We start from the raw sequence: 18548 nt of genomic DNA, 5'->3' as shown, positions 1-18548 counted from the left end.
CAATTTTTTTTTTTTTTTTTTTGAGACAGAGTCTCGCTCTGTCACCCAGGCTGGAGTGCAGTGGTGCAATCTCGGCTCACTGCAAATTTTGTCTCCCAGGTTCATGCCATTCTCCTGCCTCAGCCTCCCAAGTAACTGGGACTACAGGTCCCACCACCATGCCCAGCTAATTTTTTGTATTTTTAGTAGAGATGGAGTTTCACAGTGTTAGCCAGGGTGGTCTCGATCTCCTGACCTCATGGTCCACCCACCTCGGCCTCCCAAAGTGCTGGGATTGCAAGCATGATCCACCGCGCCCTGCCTTTACTACAGTTTTTTTAAAAGTTTGAGAAGGCTGGGCAACAAAGTGAGACCTCATCTCTACATTTTTTTTTTAATTACCTGGGCAAGGTGGCGTTCATCTGTAGTCCCAGCTACTTGGGAGGCTGAGGTGGGAGGATCACTTGAGCCTGGGAGTTTGAGGCTACGATGAGCTATGATCATACCACTGCAGGATATCCAAGAACTGTGGGATAATTACAAAAGGTGTAACATACGCATAATTAGAGTTCCTGAAGGAGAAACAAAGGAAATTTTTTCAGTAATAATAGCTAAAATTTTCCAAAATTAACAAAAGACACTAAATCACAGATCCAAGAAGTTAAGATAATACCATGCAGGATAAATAACAAAAATTCTGCACCTGGGTGTATCATATTCAAACTACATAAAGTCAAAGACAAGAAGAAAACCTAGAAAGAAGCCAGAGGGTGAGGAAAACCACTTTATGTATAGAGGAATAAGAAAAAGAATTGAGGCCGGCATGGTGGCTTACGCCTGTAACCCCAGCATTTTGGGAGGCTGAAGTGGGCAAATCATTTGAGGTCAGGAGTTTGAGACTAGCCTGGCCAACATGGTGAAATCCCATCTCTACTAAAAATACAAAAATTAGCCAGGTGTGGTGGTATGCATCTGTAATCCCAGCTACTCAGGAGGCTGAGGCAGGAGAATTGCTGGAACCAGGGACACAGGTTGCGGTGAGCCATTGCACTTCAGCCTAGGCCACAAGAGCAAAAAAAGAATAAGAATTGCATTGGCCTTCTCTTCAGAAATCACGCAAGCAAGAAGAGAATGGAATAAAATATTTAAAACATTGAAAGAAAAAAACAGCAACCTAGAATTCTGTATCCAATAAAATTATCCTTTAAAATGTATCTCCCATAGACTTGCCTTGCAAGAAATGCTAAAAGAAGTTCTTCAGAGAGAAGGAAAGTGTTATAGGTCAGAAACTTGCATCTGTGTAAAAAGAAGTGTTTGAGGGCTGGGTGCAGTTGCTCATGCCTGTAATCCCAGCACTTTGGGAGGCTGAGGCGGGTGGATCACCTGAAGTCAGGAGTTCAAGACCTGCCTGGCCAACATAGTGAAACCCCGTCTCTACCAAAAATACAAAAAGTTAGCAGGGCATGGTGGCAGGAGCCTGTAATCCCAGTTACTGGGGAGGCTGAGGGAGGAGAATTGCTGGAACCCAGGAGATGGAGGTTACAGTGAGCTGAGATCATGTTGTTGTACTCCAGTCTGGGTGACTGAGTGAGACTCTGTCTCAAAAAAAAAAAAAAAGTATTTGAGAAATAAAGCACTGAGAAATAAAGGTTAAAATAACATGTTTTAGTTTTGTTATTCTTAACTGATCTAACAAAAAACAATTTGTTCAAAATAATAGCAACAATATATTGGATGATTACAGCTTATGGATTAGTGAAATATATGACAACAACGTTATAAGGGATGGGAGGGAAGAATTGGAAATAGGTATGTGTACTACCCATGAATTTGTAGAATGATATTTGAAAGTGGACATGTATTATTTGTAAATATATATTGCAAACTCTAGGACAATGACTGAAAACATTTTTAAAGTGTAATTGATACACAAAGAAAGAAGAAAAAATGGAATCATGTAAATGCTCAATTAAAACCAAACAAGTGGTAAGGCACAGTGGCTCAAGTCTGTAATCCCAGCATTTCGGGAGGACAAGGTGGGTGGATCACTTGAGGTCAGGCAGAGTTTGAGACCATCCTGGCCAACATGGTGAAACCCCATTTCTACTAAAAATACAAAAATTAGCCCTGTGTGATGGTGGGTGCCTGTAATCGCAGCTACTCAGGAGGCTGAGGCAAGAGAATCCCTTAAACCCAGGAGGTGGAGGTTGCAGTGAGCCAAGATTGCGCCACTGTACGGGATCCAGCCTGGGTGACAGAGTGAGACCCCCTCTCAAAAAAATAATATTGCCGGGTGCAGTGACTCAAGCCTGTAATCCCAGCACTCTGGGAGGCTGAGGCGGGCAGAGCACGAGGTCAGGAGATCAAGACCATCTTGGCTAACGCGGTGAGACACCATCTCTACTAAAAATACATAAAAATTAGCCGGGCGTGGTGGCAGGTGCCTGTAGTCCCAGCTACTCGGGAGGCTGAGACAGGAGAAAGGCGTGAACCTGGGAGGTGGAGTTTGTAGTGAGCCGAGATCGTGCCACTGCATTCCAGCCTGGGCGACAGAGTGAGACTCTGTCTCAAAAAATAATATTAATAATAATAATATTAATAAAACCAAACAAGACAGGCCGGGTACGGTGGCTCACACCTGTAATCCCAGCACTTTGGGAGGCCAAGGTGGCAAATCACGAGGTCAGAAGTTCGAGACCAGCCTGACCAACATGGTGAAACCCGTTTAGTAGAGTGCTAAAAATACAAAAAAAAAATTAGCCAGGTGTGGAGGCACACACCTGTAATCCCAGCTACTCGGGAGACTGAGGCAGGAGAATCGCTTGAACCCAGGAGGCAGAGGTTGTGGTAAGCCAAGATCACACCACTGCACTCCAGCCTGGATGACAGAGCAAGACTCTGTCTCAAAAAAAAAAAAAAAGAAAAAGTGTGGAAAACAAAAAGGAAACAAAGAATAAGAGCAATTAAATAAAATAAACTACAATTAAGGTACATGTTAATCCAACTATATCAATGATCACTGTAAATGTGAATGATCTAAATACATTAATTAAAAGACAGAGACTATCAGAGTGGATAAAATAACACCACCCAACTATATGTTGTTTACAAGAAACTCACTTTAAATATGCAGACACAGGCAAAAAGTAAAAGGATGAATAAAGATATGCCACACTAACACTAATCAAAAGAAAGCTGTGGTAGCTATATTAATTTCAGACAAATTATCTCCTGCAATATCTTGGAAGACAGTTCACATGTCAGTCAGGCCCTTAGCCCTTAGTTCTAGAAAGGGTTTTTGAGAAATATCAATGTTTATGTATTTTGACTGCTTTTTGCTGCTTTTAGCCAAGTTCTGTGAGATTGATGAACCAAGGCAAGAATTAGTCAGTTGGAAAGCAGACTGGAATGGAATACATTTCCTCACAGGAGGATTTGTAAAGGCTTCTCAGGTGTTTTTTACCAAACCAGACAATGAGAGCCAGCCAGAATGATAAAGCTGCCTTCCAGTCCAAGGATATTGCTTTATACAGCCTCAGAGTATCCATCATAATATTGCAAGTGTGGAGTTCATGCCATATACCAGCTAGTGAGTAAAAGAGGAGAGTCTTCAGTCTTAAGAACTTTTTCCAAGGCTGGGCGTGGTGGCTCACACCTGTAATCCCAGCACTTTTCAAGGCCGAGGTGGGTGGATCACAAGCTCACAAGTTTGAGACCAGCCTGACCAACATGGTGAAAGCTCACGTCTACTAAAAATACAAAAATTAGCTTGGTGTGGTGGTGCACGCCTGTAATCCCAGCTACTCAGGAGGCTGAGGCAGGAGAATCGCTTGAATCTGGGAGGCAGAGGTTGCAATGACAGAGATTGCACCACGGCACTCCAGCCTGGGTGACAGAGCAAGACTCTGTCTCCAAAAAAAAAAAAAAAAAGAACTCTTTCCAGAAAAGATCTATGGCTGTGGTTACTTGCCCAAAGAACTGAATGGAAGAAAATACATCAGAAGTAGATTGATAATTCACAAGACTGGCCTTTAATAATCTGTAGCTCTTCAACTTCTAAAGCATCCCCTGGAGCCACTCAAACAGAACCTACACGAGAGCATAGTCTTCAATGTCACTTCAGATGTGGCTATGGAGGATAACTAATGGAAGAACCTTCTGGAGGCAAAGCCAAGAGCCAGAAAGGACAATGAGCAAGGAGATTTCTTGACAGAATCAGGATGAAATGTACTTGGCAATAGTACGTTGGTAAATCTGCAATTTAAGCTCAGTAGGAATTTTATCATTATAGTAGTCCAGTGATTGTTCTTTCCCTCCATTTCTTTTCTTTTCTGAAAGAGGACTTTTATGAAGCAATTCCTAATTCACCACTATCTTTTTGGTGGGTGGAGGTGGGAAGACAGATAACTTGTCTTTTAGAAGATGCTCACCTGAGTCATCAGTTGTCCTGGTGAAGAGGACTTAATATCACTGAGATCCTAGATTTTGAACTGAATGCAGTAGCTGGATGGAACACTGCATTATTTTACTTGGAAGGGAGAAAAGTATGTTTTATATATAGAAAGAAGAAGGGGGAGCATGAATATTTGGGTAACCAGGAATGGACTATAACAGAGACTGCTAGTTGTCTCACATGTGCTCTCTCTCTAGCACATGGCTATTCAACCGAAGGCTATATTTCTTTTGGTATATTATTATTATTATTATTATTGAGATGGAGTCTCGCTCTTGTCGCCCAGACTGGAGTGCAATGGCGCAATCTTGGCTCACTGCAACCTCCACCTCCCAAATTCTCTTTCTTGAGAATTTCAGGTTCAAGAAATTCTCCTGCGTCAGCCTCCCAAGTAGCTGGGATTACAGGCGCCCGCCACCACACTCAGCTAATTTTTGTATTTTTAGTAGAGACAGGGTTTCACCATGTTGGCCAGGCTAGTCTCAAACTCCTGACCTCAAATGATCTGCCCGCCTCAGCCTCCCAAAGTGCTGGGATTACAGGCATGAGCCACCACGCCCAGCCCAAAGGCTGTATTTCTTACACTCCTTAGCAGGTGAGTTTGACAGTGTGACTTGGTTCTAGTCAATGGGATGTGAGGAGAAATTATATACAGTCATGTATGTCATAACATTTTGGTCAATGACAGACTATGTATATGATGGAGGTCCCATAAGATTATAAGGGAGCTGAAAAATTCCTGTTGTCTTGTGACGTCAAAGCTGTCCTAACTTTGTGGTGCAACAGATTATTCACATGTTTGTGGTGATGCTGATGCTGGTGTGAACAAACCTACTGTACTTGATGTCCTAGCACTTGATAATAAATGACTAAGTTACCTGTTTTATGAGTTTACTATACTATATATATACATGTATACATATATATAAAATTATTATTTTTTTTGAGATGGAGTTTGGCTCTTGTTGCCCCAGGCTGGAGTATAATGGCGTGATCTTGGCTCACTGCAACCTCCACCTCCCAGGTGCAAATGATTCTCCTGCCTCAGCCTCCCGAGTAGCTGGGATTACAGGCATGCACCACCACACCTAGGTAATTTTGTATTTTTAATTGAGATGGGGTTTCTCCATGTTGGCCATTCTGGTCTCAAACTCCCGACCTCAGGTGATCCGCCCGTCTCAGCCTCCTAAAGTGTTGAGATTACAGGTGTGAGCCACCGCACCCATCTATACTATATTTTTAATTGTTATTTTAGAGTGTACTCTTTCTGTTTATTTAAAAAAAAAAAATTAAGTGTAAAGCAACCTCAGGCAGGTCGTTCAGGAGGTATTGCAACAGACGGCATTGTTACCATAGAAGTTGAACACTCCATAAGTGTTATCGCCCCGAAGACCTCCCAGTGGGAAAGATATAAAAGTGAAAACCAGTGATATTGGCCGGGCACAGTGGCTCACGTCTGAAATCCCAGCACTTTGGGAGGCAGAGGTGAGCAAATCACTTGAGGTCAGGAGTTCGAGACTAGCCTGGCCAACGTGGTGAAACCCCGTCTCTATTAGAAATATAAAAAGTAACTGGGCATGGAGGTGGTCATCTGTAATCCCAGCTACTCAGGAGGCTGAAGCAGGAGAATTGCTTGAACCTGAGAGGCGGAGATTGCAGTGAGCAGAGATGGCGCCACTGCACTCCAGTCTGGGCGACAGAGCGAGGCTCCGTCTCAAAAAAAAAAAAAAAAAGACAGCTATGTTGAGGATCCTGACCCTGTGTAGGCCTAAGCTAATGTGTGTGTTTGTGTTTCAGTTTTTAACAAAAGTTTAAAAAGTACACAAAAAATTGATAGAAAAAGCTTATAGAATATGGACATGAAGAAAGAATGTATTTTCGTAGAGCTGTACAGTGTGCTTGTTTTTAGGCTTAGTGTTGTGACAAAAGTCAAAAAGTTCTTAAAAATTTAAAACTTTATAAAGTAAAATGTTATAGTAAGGAAAGTTAATTTATTGTTGAAGAAAGAAATTTTTAAAAAATAAAGTGTAGCCAAAGTGTGTGTTGTTTATAAAGTCTACAGTAGTGTACAGTAGTATTTTGTAGGCCTTCCCATTCACTCACCACTCACTCAGTGACTCACAGAAAGTAACATTCAGTCCTGCAGGCTCCAGTCATGTTAAGTGCTCAATATAGGTGTGCCTTTTTTAGTCTTTTTTTTTTTTTTGAGACGAAGTCTGGCTCTGTCGCCCAGGCTGGAGTGCAGTGGCGCGATCTCGGCTCACTGCAAGCTTCGCCTCCTGGGTTCATGCCGTTCTCCTGCCTCAGCCTCCCAAGTAGCTGGGACAACAGGCGCCCGCCACCTCGCCCGGCTAACTTTTTTGTATTTTTAGTAGAGACAGGGTTTCACCGTGTTAGCAAGGATGGTCTCGCTCTCCTGACCTCATGATCCTCCCGCCTGGGCCCCCTAAAGAACTAAGATTACAGGAGTAAGCCACCGTGCCCGGCCTTTTTTTTGTCTTTTATGCCATATTTTTACTATACATTTTCTAGGTTTAGATGGACCAGTGCTTACCAGTGTGTTGCAATCACCTACAGTACTGATACGGTTACATCACTCCTAGTAGCACAGGAGCAATAGGCCATACCATATGCCTAGGCGTGTAGTCGGCTCTACCATCTAAGTTTGTCTAAGTACACGCCTAACACCTGAAGACATATTTCTCAGAATGTCTCCCCCTCGTTGTTGCATGACTGTATATCACATATTGTACTATTGAAAAAATAGGCATGGCTGGATGCGGTGACTTAGGCCTCTAATCCCAGCACTTTGGGAAGCCGTGGCAGGAGGGTACCCTGAGCCCAGATTCTCCACCAGCCTGAGCAACATAGTGAGACCCTGTCTCTACAAAAAAAGTTTTAAGGCCGGGCGCGGTGGCTCATGCTTGTAATCCCAGCACTTTGGGAGGCCAAGGCAGGCAGATCACAAGATCAGGAGATCGAGACCATCCTGGATAACACAGTGAAACCCCGTCTCTACTAACAAAAATAGAAAAAATTAGCTGGTCCTGGTGGCAGGTGCCTGTGGTCCCAGTTACTCAGGAGGCTGAGGCAGGAGAATGGCATGAACCCGGGAGGTGGAATTTGCAGTGAGCCGAGATCGTGCCACTGCACTCCAGCCTGGGTGACAGAGCGAGACTCCCATCTCAAAAAAAAGAAAAAAGTTTTAAAAATTAGCCGGCTGTGGTCGTGCACACTTGCAGTCCCAGCTACTCGGGAGACTGAGGCAGGAGGATCAATAAAGCCCAGGAGGTCAAGGCTGTAGTGAGCTATGATCATGCCACCGCACTCCAGCCTGGGTGACAGAGAGAGCAGTGCTCTGTCTCAAAAACAACAAAACAAAACAAAACAAAAAAAATACACCTGCCCTACTTTCTTCCTCTCTTTCCAGTGGCCTAAAGGTTGAGAGGCAGAGAGAGCTAAAGCAGCTGTCTTAAACTAAAGAGGGCAGCCACAACGGAGTGACAATACAGAAGGGGTCTGCATCCCCAACATTGTGGAACTGCTATAGCCCTGGAGTGCTTATGTTCACACTGTGACACAGACACAAGTCAAATTCTTTCATGTTTATTTGGGTCTATGTGAGAGCAACTCAAGCTGTGACCTAATTAATGTAGGTTTATGATCAAGCACATATCTCATTGTATTGTAGCTATTTCTCTAATTATGATTTTTTTTAAGTAATCATCATTAATAATATCAGCAAAGTATGTTTTTTTTTTGTTTTGATGTCAGATGAGTAATGTGCCAAGGTTTGAGGGAGGCGTATCTGTGTGAAAACCCAATCATCATGTTTATAAACTACAAAGAATCACATGCAGTTAAGTTTTTACTGTAATCCAAGGGTGGGAAGTTCAGCCACGCCTTGCAGGATCTGGAACAGCAAATAGAGAAGCCATCAGTAACTGAGGTCATTCTCATATCAGCTTCTGCAAACCAGATTTCCCCCCTGTGACACTGTGAACTACAACTTGGTCTTCTACCCATTTCCTGGCAAGCAACTTCTAAAATCCTTGGAATCTCCTTGTATGCTAATGAGTTGACCTTTGGGTGGGTGGGTGGGAGCTCCTGGATAGCCCCAGGATAGTGGTTGTCATATGATTAGAGGGTAGGGACTTTCAGCCGCACCCCCAGCCTCGGGGAGGAGAGAGTAGCTGAAGTTTGAGTTGTTCACCGATGGCCAATGATGTAATCAATCATGCCTACTTAATGACCCCTCCATAAAGCCCCCAAAGGACGGAGGTTGGAGAGCTTCTGAATTGCTTAACACTTGGAGGTGTTGGGAGGGTGATGTGCCTGGAGCCGGCATGGAAGCTCTGCACCCCTTCCCCATACCTTGCCCTTTGCATCTCTTCCATCTGGCTGTTCATCTGTATCCTTTCTAAAATCCTTTATAATAAACAGGTAAACGTAAGTAAGTGTTTCCCAAAGGTCTGTGAGCTGCTCTAGCAAATTAATCAAACCTGTGGAAGGGGTATGGGAACCCTGATGTATAGCCAGTTGGTCAGAAGTATTGGTGTCAACCTGCTATTTGTGACGTCTGAAGTGGAGCTGTCTTGTGGGACTGAACTCTCAACCCATGAGATTTGATGTTACCTTCAGGTAGATGGTGTCAGAACTGAACTGAATTCTAGAGGATGAAACTGCCTTTGCAAAATTATGACAGCAAGAGAAATCTGACATGGCTAACTCCATGTTGCTTCTACCCTCACAGACTGGCTGTCCTTGCTCATACCTGGGCATAGGCCAAGCTAACCATGGGAGAAATTTAGTTTATAGTTTACGTGATGATAGCCCTTTCCAAAAACTAAACTACCCTTGTAAAACTGATGAACAGCATGAAGTTAGGAGGATGAGAGGGGCCTGAATTCTACTAAGATGTGGGCGTAGTTAAATAATTACCAGCTATTATTCCGAAAGTCACAAGGTTTGCAACTTCCCCAATTAATCCTGTAAATAACATCACTATTGTAGAGCCTAGGATTGACCTTTTGGGATGTCTTTTCAGGCTTTTGCATTTCTAAGTACTGGATGGCCCCACCCAGACCAGTGACTCCTCTGGTGGGTCCCACCCAGAAGCCAACTTAGCATACAAGGACGGTTTTCCACACCCTTAGGATTGCATCCCCAGACAATCAGTGTGGCCCCTTCCGTAGCCTCCTGCCTACCAAACTATCCTTGAAAAACCCCTAACCTCCAAGCATTCTGGGATATTGATTTGGGTGATGACTGTCTCTTGCTTAGTGCCAGCATCGTGTCAACTAAACTCTTTCTTGACTGCAATGCCATGGGCTCAGTGGATTGAGTCTGTGCAGGAAGAATCCATCAGGCAGTTACAAGGACATCCAACTGGGGTATGCTGGAGAATCTGTTGCAGTTGATTGCTTGCTTGGTGTGTGAGGAAACCCGCACCCTCCCCCTGCCCTGCCCTGCCCCCGCCCCACATTTGGTCACAGCATCAGCCTATGTTGTGAGAGTATAGTAGGAGAAAATGTTTTTACATATATCCTTTTATCTATTTTGTTTGGTATATGGCCATGTATAAGTGAGCAGGCCTCAACTTTGAATTTCCTGAGACACACTAAGATCTTAGCCCTAATCTCAGGCCCAGTTCTGGCTTGGGTCTTTTTTTTTTTTTTTTTTTGAGACAGAGTCTTGCTCTATCGCCTAGGCTGGAATGCAGTGACACAGTCTTGGCTCACTGCAACGCCCTCTTCCTGGGCTCAAACAATTCTCACACCTCAGCCTCCCAAGTTGCTGGGACTACAGATGCACACCACCACACCTGGCTGATTTTTGTATTTTGTATAGAGATGGAGTTTCACCATGTTGCCTAGGCTGCTCTCAAACTCCTGACCTCCAGTGATCCGCCTGCCTCTGCCTCCCAAAGTGCTGGGATTACAGGCATGAGCCACTGCCCCTGACCCAGCTAGGGTCCACTTATTCAATCAACCCATAGACTCATAATGGAGAAGTTTCTCAGAAAAGACTGGTGTTAGCTGTGCAGATAACCTATGGGCCTAATATATGTCTGTCTTCCATATTGTATTTTGTTCACTAAGACTGGAGAAAGAAGCAGGAATTCCCATTCATTGCTAGTGGAAATGCAAGTTGGTACAACCCTTGTGAAGTGGAATTTGGCAATATCTAACAAAGCCACACGTTTATTTTTTGACATGAGAATCACACTTTTAGGAAGTCATTCTGAGGATACAGCTTCAATAATATGAAAATACATGTGAACAAGATTGTTCTTTGTAGCACTGTTTAGAATTTCAGTCCAAATGCCAAACAGAGAAAGTAATTAAACCATGGTACATCCAAACAATGGGGTCCTATGCAACAATAAAAAAATTAATAAGGATGGCCGGGCGCGGTGGCTCACGCCTGTAATCCCAGCACTTTGGGAGCCCGAGGCGGGCGGATCATGAGGTCAGGAGATCGAGACCATCCTGGCTAACACGGTGAAACCCCATCTCTACTAAAAATACAAAAAATTAGCCGGACATGGTGGCAGGCAACTGTAGTCCCAGCTACTTGGGGGCTGAGGCAGGAGAATGGCATGAACCTGGGAGGCGGAGCTTGCAGTGAGCGGAGATCACGCCACTGCACTCCAGCCTGGGCGACAGAGTGAGACTCCGTCTCAAAAAAAAAAAAAAAAAAATTGATGAGGATGATCTCTATAAACTGATATGGAGTGATTTCCAGAATATATTCTCTCTTTTTTTTTCCTTGAGATCAAGCCTTGCTCAGTGCAGTGGCACAATTTCGGACACTGCAACCTCCGCCCCACCAGGTTCAAGCGATTCTCCTGCCTTAACCTCCTGAGTAGCTGGGACTACAGATGTGCACCACCACACCTGGCTAATTTTTGTATTTTTAATAGAGATGGGGTTTCCCAGGTTGGCCAGGCTGGTCTCCAACTCTTGACCTCAAGTGATCCGCCTGCCTCAGCCTCCCAGAGCTCTAGCATTACAGGTGTGAGCCACCGCAGCGGACCCAGAATATATTCTTTTTTTTTTTTTTTTTTGAGACAGTTTCCCTCTGTCACCCAGGCTGGAGTGCAGTGGCAGGCTCTCAGCTTACTGCAACCTCCGCCTCCTGGGTTCAAGCAATTCTCCTGTCTCAGTCACCCGAGTAACTGGGATTACAGGCACCTGCTAACACACCTGGCTAATTTTTATATTTTTAGTAGAGACAGGTTTTTGACATGTTGGCCAGGATGGTCTCGAACTCCTGACCTCAGGTGATGCGCCTGCCTGGGCCTCCCAAAGTGCTGGGATTATAGGTGTGAACCACCACACCCAGCCTCAGAATATATTCTTAAGTGAAAGAAGGAAAATGCCAAAAACAATCTATGGCTGCCATTCTCAAAATGTGGTGCCCATACCCCTGGAGGTACCTGAGGCACTTTCGGGTGGCCCATGAGGTCAGAACTATTTTCCAAATAATGCATTGTTTGCCTTTTTCACTGTGCTGACATTTGCATTGTTGATGTGGAACAGGTGCACATAAAACTGCTAGCCCTTCACAAATCAAAGCCATGGTGAGCGCTCGCTCTCCACTGCCACACTCTGGGGCCTGGGGGGAGGGAGAGACAGTTTTACTTAAGAATGTCCTTGATGAAGCAGTAAAAATCGGCAATTTTATCAAAACTTGACCCTGAGTTCACATCTTTTTACTATTCTGTGTGACCAAATGGGAGGTTCCGAAGAGCACTTCTCATGTGCATGGAGTATGATGGTGATCTTGTGGAACAGTGTTTCTGCAGTTGTTTGAGTTGCAAGATGAGGTAGCCATTTTTTCATGAACATCATTTTTAATTTTTTAATTAAAATTTTTTAAAAATTATTTTGGCCTGGTGTGGTGGCAGCTCATGCCTGTAATCCGAGCACTTTAGGAGGCCGAGGTGGGCAGATCATGAGGTCAGGAGATTGAGACCATCCTGACCAACATGGGGAAACCCCGTCTCCACTAAAATACAAAAAAATTAGCCGGGCATGGTGGCACACGCCTGTAGTCCCAACTATTCAGGAGGCTGAGGCAGGGGAATCACTTGAACCCGGGAGAGCCAAAATCACACCACTGTACTCCAGCTTGGGTGACAGAGCAAGATTTCGTCTCAAAAAAAAAAAAAATTATTTTATAGGCCATGCACGGTGGCTCACACCTGTGATCCTAGCACTTTGGGAGTCCGAGGTGGGCAGATTGCCTGAGCTCAGGAGTTCAAGACCAGCCTGGGCAACACGGTGAAACCCTGTGCCTACTAAAATACAAAAAAAAAAAAAAAAAAAAAAAATCAGCTGGGCGTGGCAGCGTGCCCCTGTAGTCCCAAGCTACTCAGGAGGCTGAGGCAGGAGAATTGCTTGAACCCAGGAGGCAGAGATTAGAGTGAGCCAAGATCGCACCACTGCACTCCAGCCTGGGTGACAGAGCAAGACTCCGTCTCAAAAAAAAAAAAAAAAATTCATTTTATAGAGATGGGCCTTGCTCTGTTGCCCAGTGTAGAGTGTAGTGGTAGGATCATAGCTCATTGCAGCCTCAAACTCCTGGGCTCAATCAATTCTCCCCCCTCAGCCTCCTGAGTATTTGAGACTATAGGCACGTGCTACCATGCCCAACTAATTTTGTAATTTTTTTTGTAGAGACTGGGGTCTCGCTTTGTTTGCCCAGGCCGGTCTTGAACTTCTGGCTCAAACAATTCTCCTAAAGGCATTTCAGGCATGAGCCACCATGCCCAGCCTGTGGAACACCATTTCAATGTGAAACCAGAAAGGCAAACTACTGCTAGTTGGACATGGGATTTCACAGTTATTTTCTCAACTATGAGTGAAGTAAGTCTAACATTTCAAGCAAAAAAAAAAAAAAAAAAATGGATAGTAAATGTTGCTAATGGAAAAATTCGAAAGTTAAATTTAAATTTAACTTGGAAAATCTCTCATCCACTGCCATGGGCTTTACAGAATCCTGATATCAACAGAGTCAGAGAAGATAGTAAATGAAACAACTTCTTTTATGTACAATGAAATGTGTCAACATTTGGAAGATGTGTATACTTCAGTGAACCATTATTTTCCAAGTGACCAAAGCATGATGTTACAAAATCATGCGTGGTTAAAAAACACAATCAAAGTACAAGATAGGGCAATGCATTTTAATGTAACAGCACAAAAAAGTTTGTGAATGTGATTTCAGAATCCACATTGCAACTAACTTCTGAGAAACAATCACTATTGTGTTTTATTGTTTTCAAAGAGGAACAAACACAATTACCTTAAAAGACTGAGACTTGGCCGGGCGCGGTGGCTCAAGCCTGTAATCCCAGCACTTTGGGAGGCCGAGACGGGCGGATCACGAGGTCAGGAGATCGAGACCATCCTGGCTAACACGGTGAAACCCCGTCTCTACTAAAAATACAAAAAAAACTAGCCGGGCGAGGTGGCTGGCGCCTGTAGTCCCAGCTGCTCGGGAGGCTGAGGCAGGAGAATTGCGGGAACCCGGGAGGCGGAGCTTGCAGTGAGCGGAGATCTGGCCACTGCACTCCAGCCTGGGCGACAGAGCGAGACTCCGTCTCAAAAAAAAAAAAAAACAAAAAAACAAAAAAAAGACTGGGCACAGTGGCTCACGCTTGTAATCGCAACACTTCGGGAGGCCAAGGTGGGTGGATCACCTGAGGTCAGGAGTTCGAGACCAGTCTGGCCAACATGGCAAAACCCCATCTTTACTAAAAATACAAAAAATTAACCAGGCGTGGTGGTGGGCACCTGCAATCCCAGATACTCGGGAGGCTGAGGCAGGATAATTGCTTGAACTTGGGAGGTGGAGGTTGCAGTGAGCTGAGATCATGCCATTGCACTCCAGCTGGGTGACAGAGTAAGACTCTGTCTCAACAAAAGAGAAAAGACTTAAAATACTCCTCCTTTTTCCAACTGCATATCTGTTTGATGCCAGGTTTTCTTTAGATGCTTTTACCAAAACACCGTATTTTAAGAGATTACTTGAGGAATTAGGTATGAGAATCCAAATGTCTTCTATTAAACCAAGCACTAAAGAGATTTGCAGAAATATAAAACAATGTTATCCTTCTTTCTATATTTTTATTTGATAAAATGGAGTTTTTATTCATAAAAATGTGAAATGTTACTTATATTTACATGTCATGAATTTATATTATTATTTTACATGTATTTAATAAATAGGTATTTTTACAATTTCTCAGTTTTAGTTTTGTTTTGTTTTTTCTTTTTTTGAGATGAAGTCTTGCTCTGTCACCCAGGCTGGAGTGCAGTGGTGCGATCTTAGTTCACTGCAGCCTCCACCTGACATAGGCTCAAGCAAACCTCCCACCTCAGCCTCCCCAGTAGCTGGGACTACAGGCCCATGCCACCACACCCGGTTAATTTTTTTTTTTTTTTTTTGGTAGAGATAAGGTCTTGCCATGTTGCCCAGGCTGTTGTCAAACTTCTGAGCTCAACTTATCCTCCTGCCTCAGCCTCCCAAAGTGCTGGGATTACAGGCGTGAGCCACTGCACCCGGCTAGTTTTAGTGTCTAATGCAGTAAATATAATAGATATAGTTCACATAAACAAAAGCTTTTTGGCTCTTCAATAGCTTTTAATAGAGTGAAGAGGTCCTGAGCTAAAACAATCTGAGTCTTACTACTTATTGTATAATAACAAATATATACATGTCTGTATGATCTGAAATGACCGATTCCAGGGCTGGGGCAGGGAGAATACGATATGAACCTGGAACATTTTGCTATGCCAGAAAATAAGAAAACCCTCAAGGAGTGATGAAGGCAAGTCGAAAGGATAAGATGCCCAATTTGAGAGCTCCCACTGGCCAAATCCAAGATAATCTGAGCATTGAAATAAATTAATAATAGAAGGCCGGGCGTGGTGGCTCGCACTTTTAATCCCAGCACTTTGGGAGGCTGAGGCAGGCGGATAACCTGAGATCAGGAGTTCGAGACCAGCCTTGCCAACATAGTGAAACTCCATCTCTAGTAAAAATACAAGAATTAGTCGGGTGTAGTGGTGGATGCCAGTAATCCCAGCTATTCATGAGGCTGAGGCTTGAACCCAGGAGTGAGCCGAGATCGCGCCATTGCACTCCAGCCTGGGCGACAGGAGTGAGACTCTGTCTCAAAAAAAAAAAAAAAATTAATTAATAATAGTAATAGAGGCCGGGCGCGGTGGCTCAAGCCTGTAATCCCAGCACTTTGGGAGGCCGAGACGGGCGGATCACGAGGTCAGGAGTTCGAGACCATCCTGGCCAACACGGTGAAACCCCGTCTCTACTAAAAAATACGAAAAACTAGCCGGGCGAGGTGGCGGGCGCCTGTAGTCCCGGCTACTCAGGAGGCTGAGGCAGGAGAATGGCGTAAAAACCCGGGAGGCGGAGCTTGCAGTGAGCTGAGATCCGGCCACTGCACTCCAGCCTGGGCGACACGGCGAGACTCCGTCTCAAAAAAAAAATAAAATAAAATAATAGTAATGGATTTTTAACCTCATGAATAAAATAGGGCTCCACAAATCCATACTGATACAAATAAGCAAACAAACAAATGGAGAAGGAAAAGCTTTTCCATAGAGTAGAAAACCAACAAATGCAGAAGAAACGATGGATGATAAAACTAAGGGTAAAAGTTTGAGGAACAGGACATCTACCTTGTTTCAAAATAGGGAGCTATAATAACTTTATTATTATTTCAGGTGGAGAGGCCCGGCAGACACCACCTTTACCAAGTCATCAAAGTTAACATTACCAGTAAGGGGACAATCACACGTTAAAATCACGTGCCACCTAATAAAATGTACTAAGGGCCGGGCGCTGTGACTCACACCTGCAATCCCAGCACTTTGGGAGGCCAAGGCAGGCAGATCATGAGGTCAAGAGATCAAGACTATCCTAGCCAACATAGCGAAACCCCATATCTACTAAAAATACAAAAATTAGCTGGACATGGTGTTGCGCACCTGTAGTCCTAGCTACTGGGGAAGCTGAGGCAGGAGAATCGCCTGAACCCAGGAGATGGAGGCTGCAATGAGCCAAGATTGCGCCATTGCACTCCAAACTTGGTGACAGAACAAAACTCTGTCTTAAAAATAAAAAAATTTAAAAAAAAAAGCACTAAGAAGGCTAAGGAGGGCATAATATCAATTTTGTGATATATCTGTCAAAAATGCACAGCCTCAATCTTATCATGAGGAAACATAGGACTGCTAAAGTGAGGGATGTGCTATAAAATAACAGGCCTTTACTCTCAAAAATGCCAAGGTCGTGAATGACAAATACAGACCATTCCACATTAAAGGAGACTAAAAGGATATGCTTACTCAATACAATGCATGATCCTAGATTGGATCTTAGTCTGAAAATTTTTGCTTTCTTATGAAGGACATTATTTGACAACAAAAAATATGAATATGGTCAGTATACTAGGTAATAGCATTATATCAATGTTAATTTCCTAATTTTGATAATTGTAATACGTTCTCTTATGCATAAGAGAATGTCCTTGTTCTCAGGAAGTACACACTGAAGTATTTAGGGCACAAAGGGCAACATATCTGCAATTTACTCTCAAATGATTCAGGAATAAAAGACATATATGGGAAATGATTATATGTAGTGTGTGTGCCTGTGTTTGTCTATATGGAAAATAATGGATCAAATCTAGGGAATCTGGATGGTGAAGAGTATATGAGATTTCTTTATACCATTCTTAAGACTTTTTTTTTTTTTTTTTTTTGAGATGGAGTTTCGTTCTTGTTCCCCAGGCTGGAGTGCAATGGTGCGATCTTGGCTCACCACAACCTCTGCCTCCCGGGTTCTCCTGCCTCAGCCTCCCAAGTAGCTGGGATTACAGGCATGCACCACCAAGCTCGGCTAATTTTGTATTTTTCGTAGAGATAGGGTTTCTCCATGCTGGTCAGGCTGGTCTCGGACCCCCAACCTCAGGTGATCCGCCTGGCTTGGCCTCCCAAAGTGCTGGCATTACTAGCGTGAGCCACCGCGCCCGGCCTTCTTTTTTTTTGGAGACTGATTCTGATTCTCACTCTGTCGCCCAGGCTTGAGTGCAGTGGGTCAGTCTCAGCTCACTGCAGCCTCCGCCTCATGGGCTTAAGCATTCCTTTTGCTTCAACATCCCAAGAACCTAGGATTACAGGCACATGCCACTATGCTGGGCTGATTTTTGTATTTTTTAGTAGAGACGGGGTTTCGCCGGGTTAGCCAGGATTGTCTCGACCTCATGACCTCGTGATCCGCCCGTCTCGGCCTCCCAAAGTGCTGGGATTACAGGCTTGAGCCACCGCGCCTGGCTGTACTCATTTTCAAAACTTTGCATATGCGTTGATGAGTTGCTCTCTCACTACCTGTGAATAAAAGGCCTCTTTTTCCCCAAACTAGTTGGTAAGGTTGGGATAAAGGAGGACTCAATATATATGTATATATATTTAGGGACAAGGTCTCACTCTGTCACCCAGGCTGGAGTGCAGTGGCATGATCATAGTTCACAGCAGCCTCGAACTCCTGGGCTCAAGCAATCTTCCTGTCTCCGGTCTCCGCCTCCTGAATTTCTGGGATTACAAGCTGAGCCAGTGCGCCTGGCCTGCCTTCAGTTTTCGAAGTTCCCGAGCTACTCATTTGTTCTCTTCCTCTGAATGCCTGAGCGCATTCCTCTATTATTCTTTGTTTACTTATTTTCACACCAGCCAGGTTAATATTTCCCATATATGGCCGGGCGCGGTGGCTCAAGCCTGTAATCCCAGCACTTTGGGAGGCCGAGACGGACGGATCACGAGGTCAGGAGATCGAGACCATCCTGGCTAACACGGTGAAACCCCATCTCTACTAAAAAATACAAAAAACTAGCCGGGCGAGGTGGCGGCGCCTGTAGTCCCAGCTACTCAGGAGGCTGAGGCAGGAGAATCTCTTGAACCCGGGAAGTGGAGGTTGCAGTGAGCCAAGATTGTGCCACTGCACGCCAGCCTGGGAGAGAAAGGGAGGCTCAAAAAAGGCAGGCTGGGCGTGGTGGTTCACACCTGTAATTCCAGCACTCTGGGAGGCC

The 18548-nt window shown here is 44.3% G+C and overlaps 1 protein-coding gene and 1 pseudogene across 2 annotated transcripts in view; one reads left to right on the top strand and one right to left on the bottom strand.

Moving 5' to 3' along the window:
• TGIF1 (TGFB induced factor homeobox 1) overlaps positions 1-18548 on the top strand; it is a 51337-nt gene that overhangs the window by 10272 nt on the left and 22517 nt on the right. The window lies entirely within an intron of this gene.
• On the bottom strand, positions 8201-8283 carry LOC112611771 (annotated as a pseudogene).

This window comes from Theropithecus gelada, chromosome 18 (assembly GCF_003255815.1).
Source record: "Theropithecus gelada isolate Dixy chromosome 18, Tgel_1.0, whole genome shotgun sequence".
Taxonomy (NCBI): domain Eukaryota; kingdom Metazoa; phylum Chordata; class Mammalia; order Primates; family Cercopithecidae; genus Theropithecus; species Theropithecus gelada.
The sequence above is the reverse complement of the archived record's forward strand: the minus strand, read 5'-3'. Positions and strand labels throughout refer to the sequence as shown.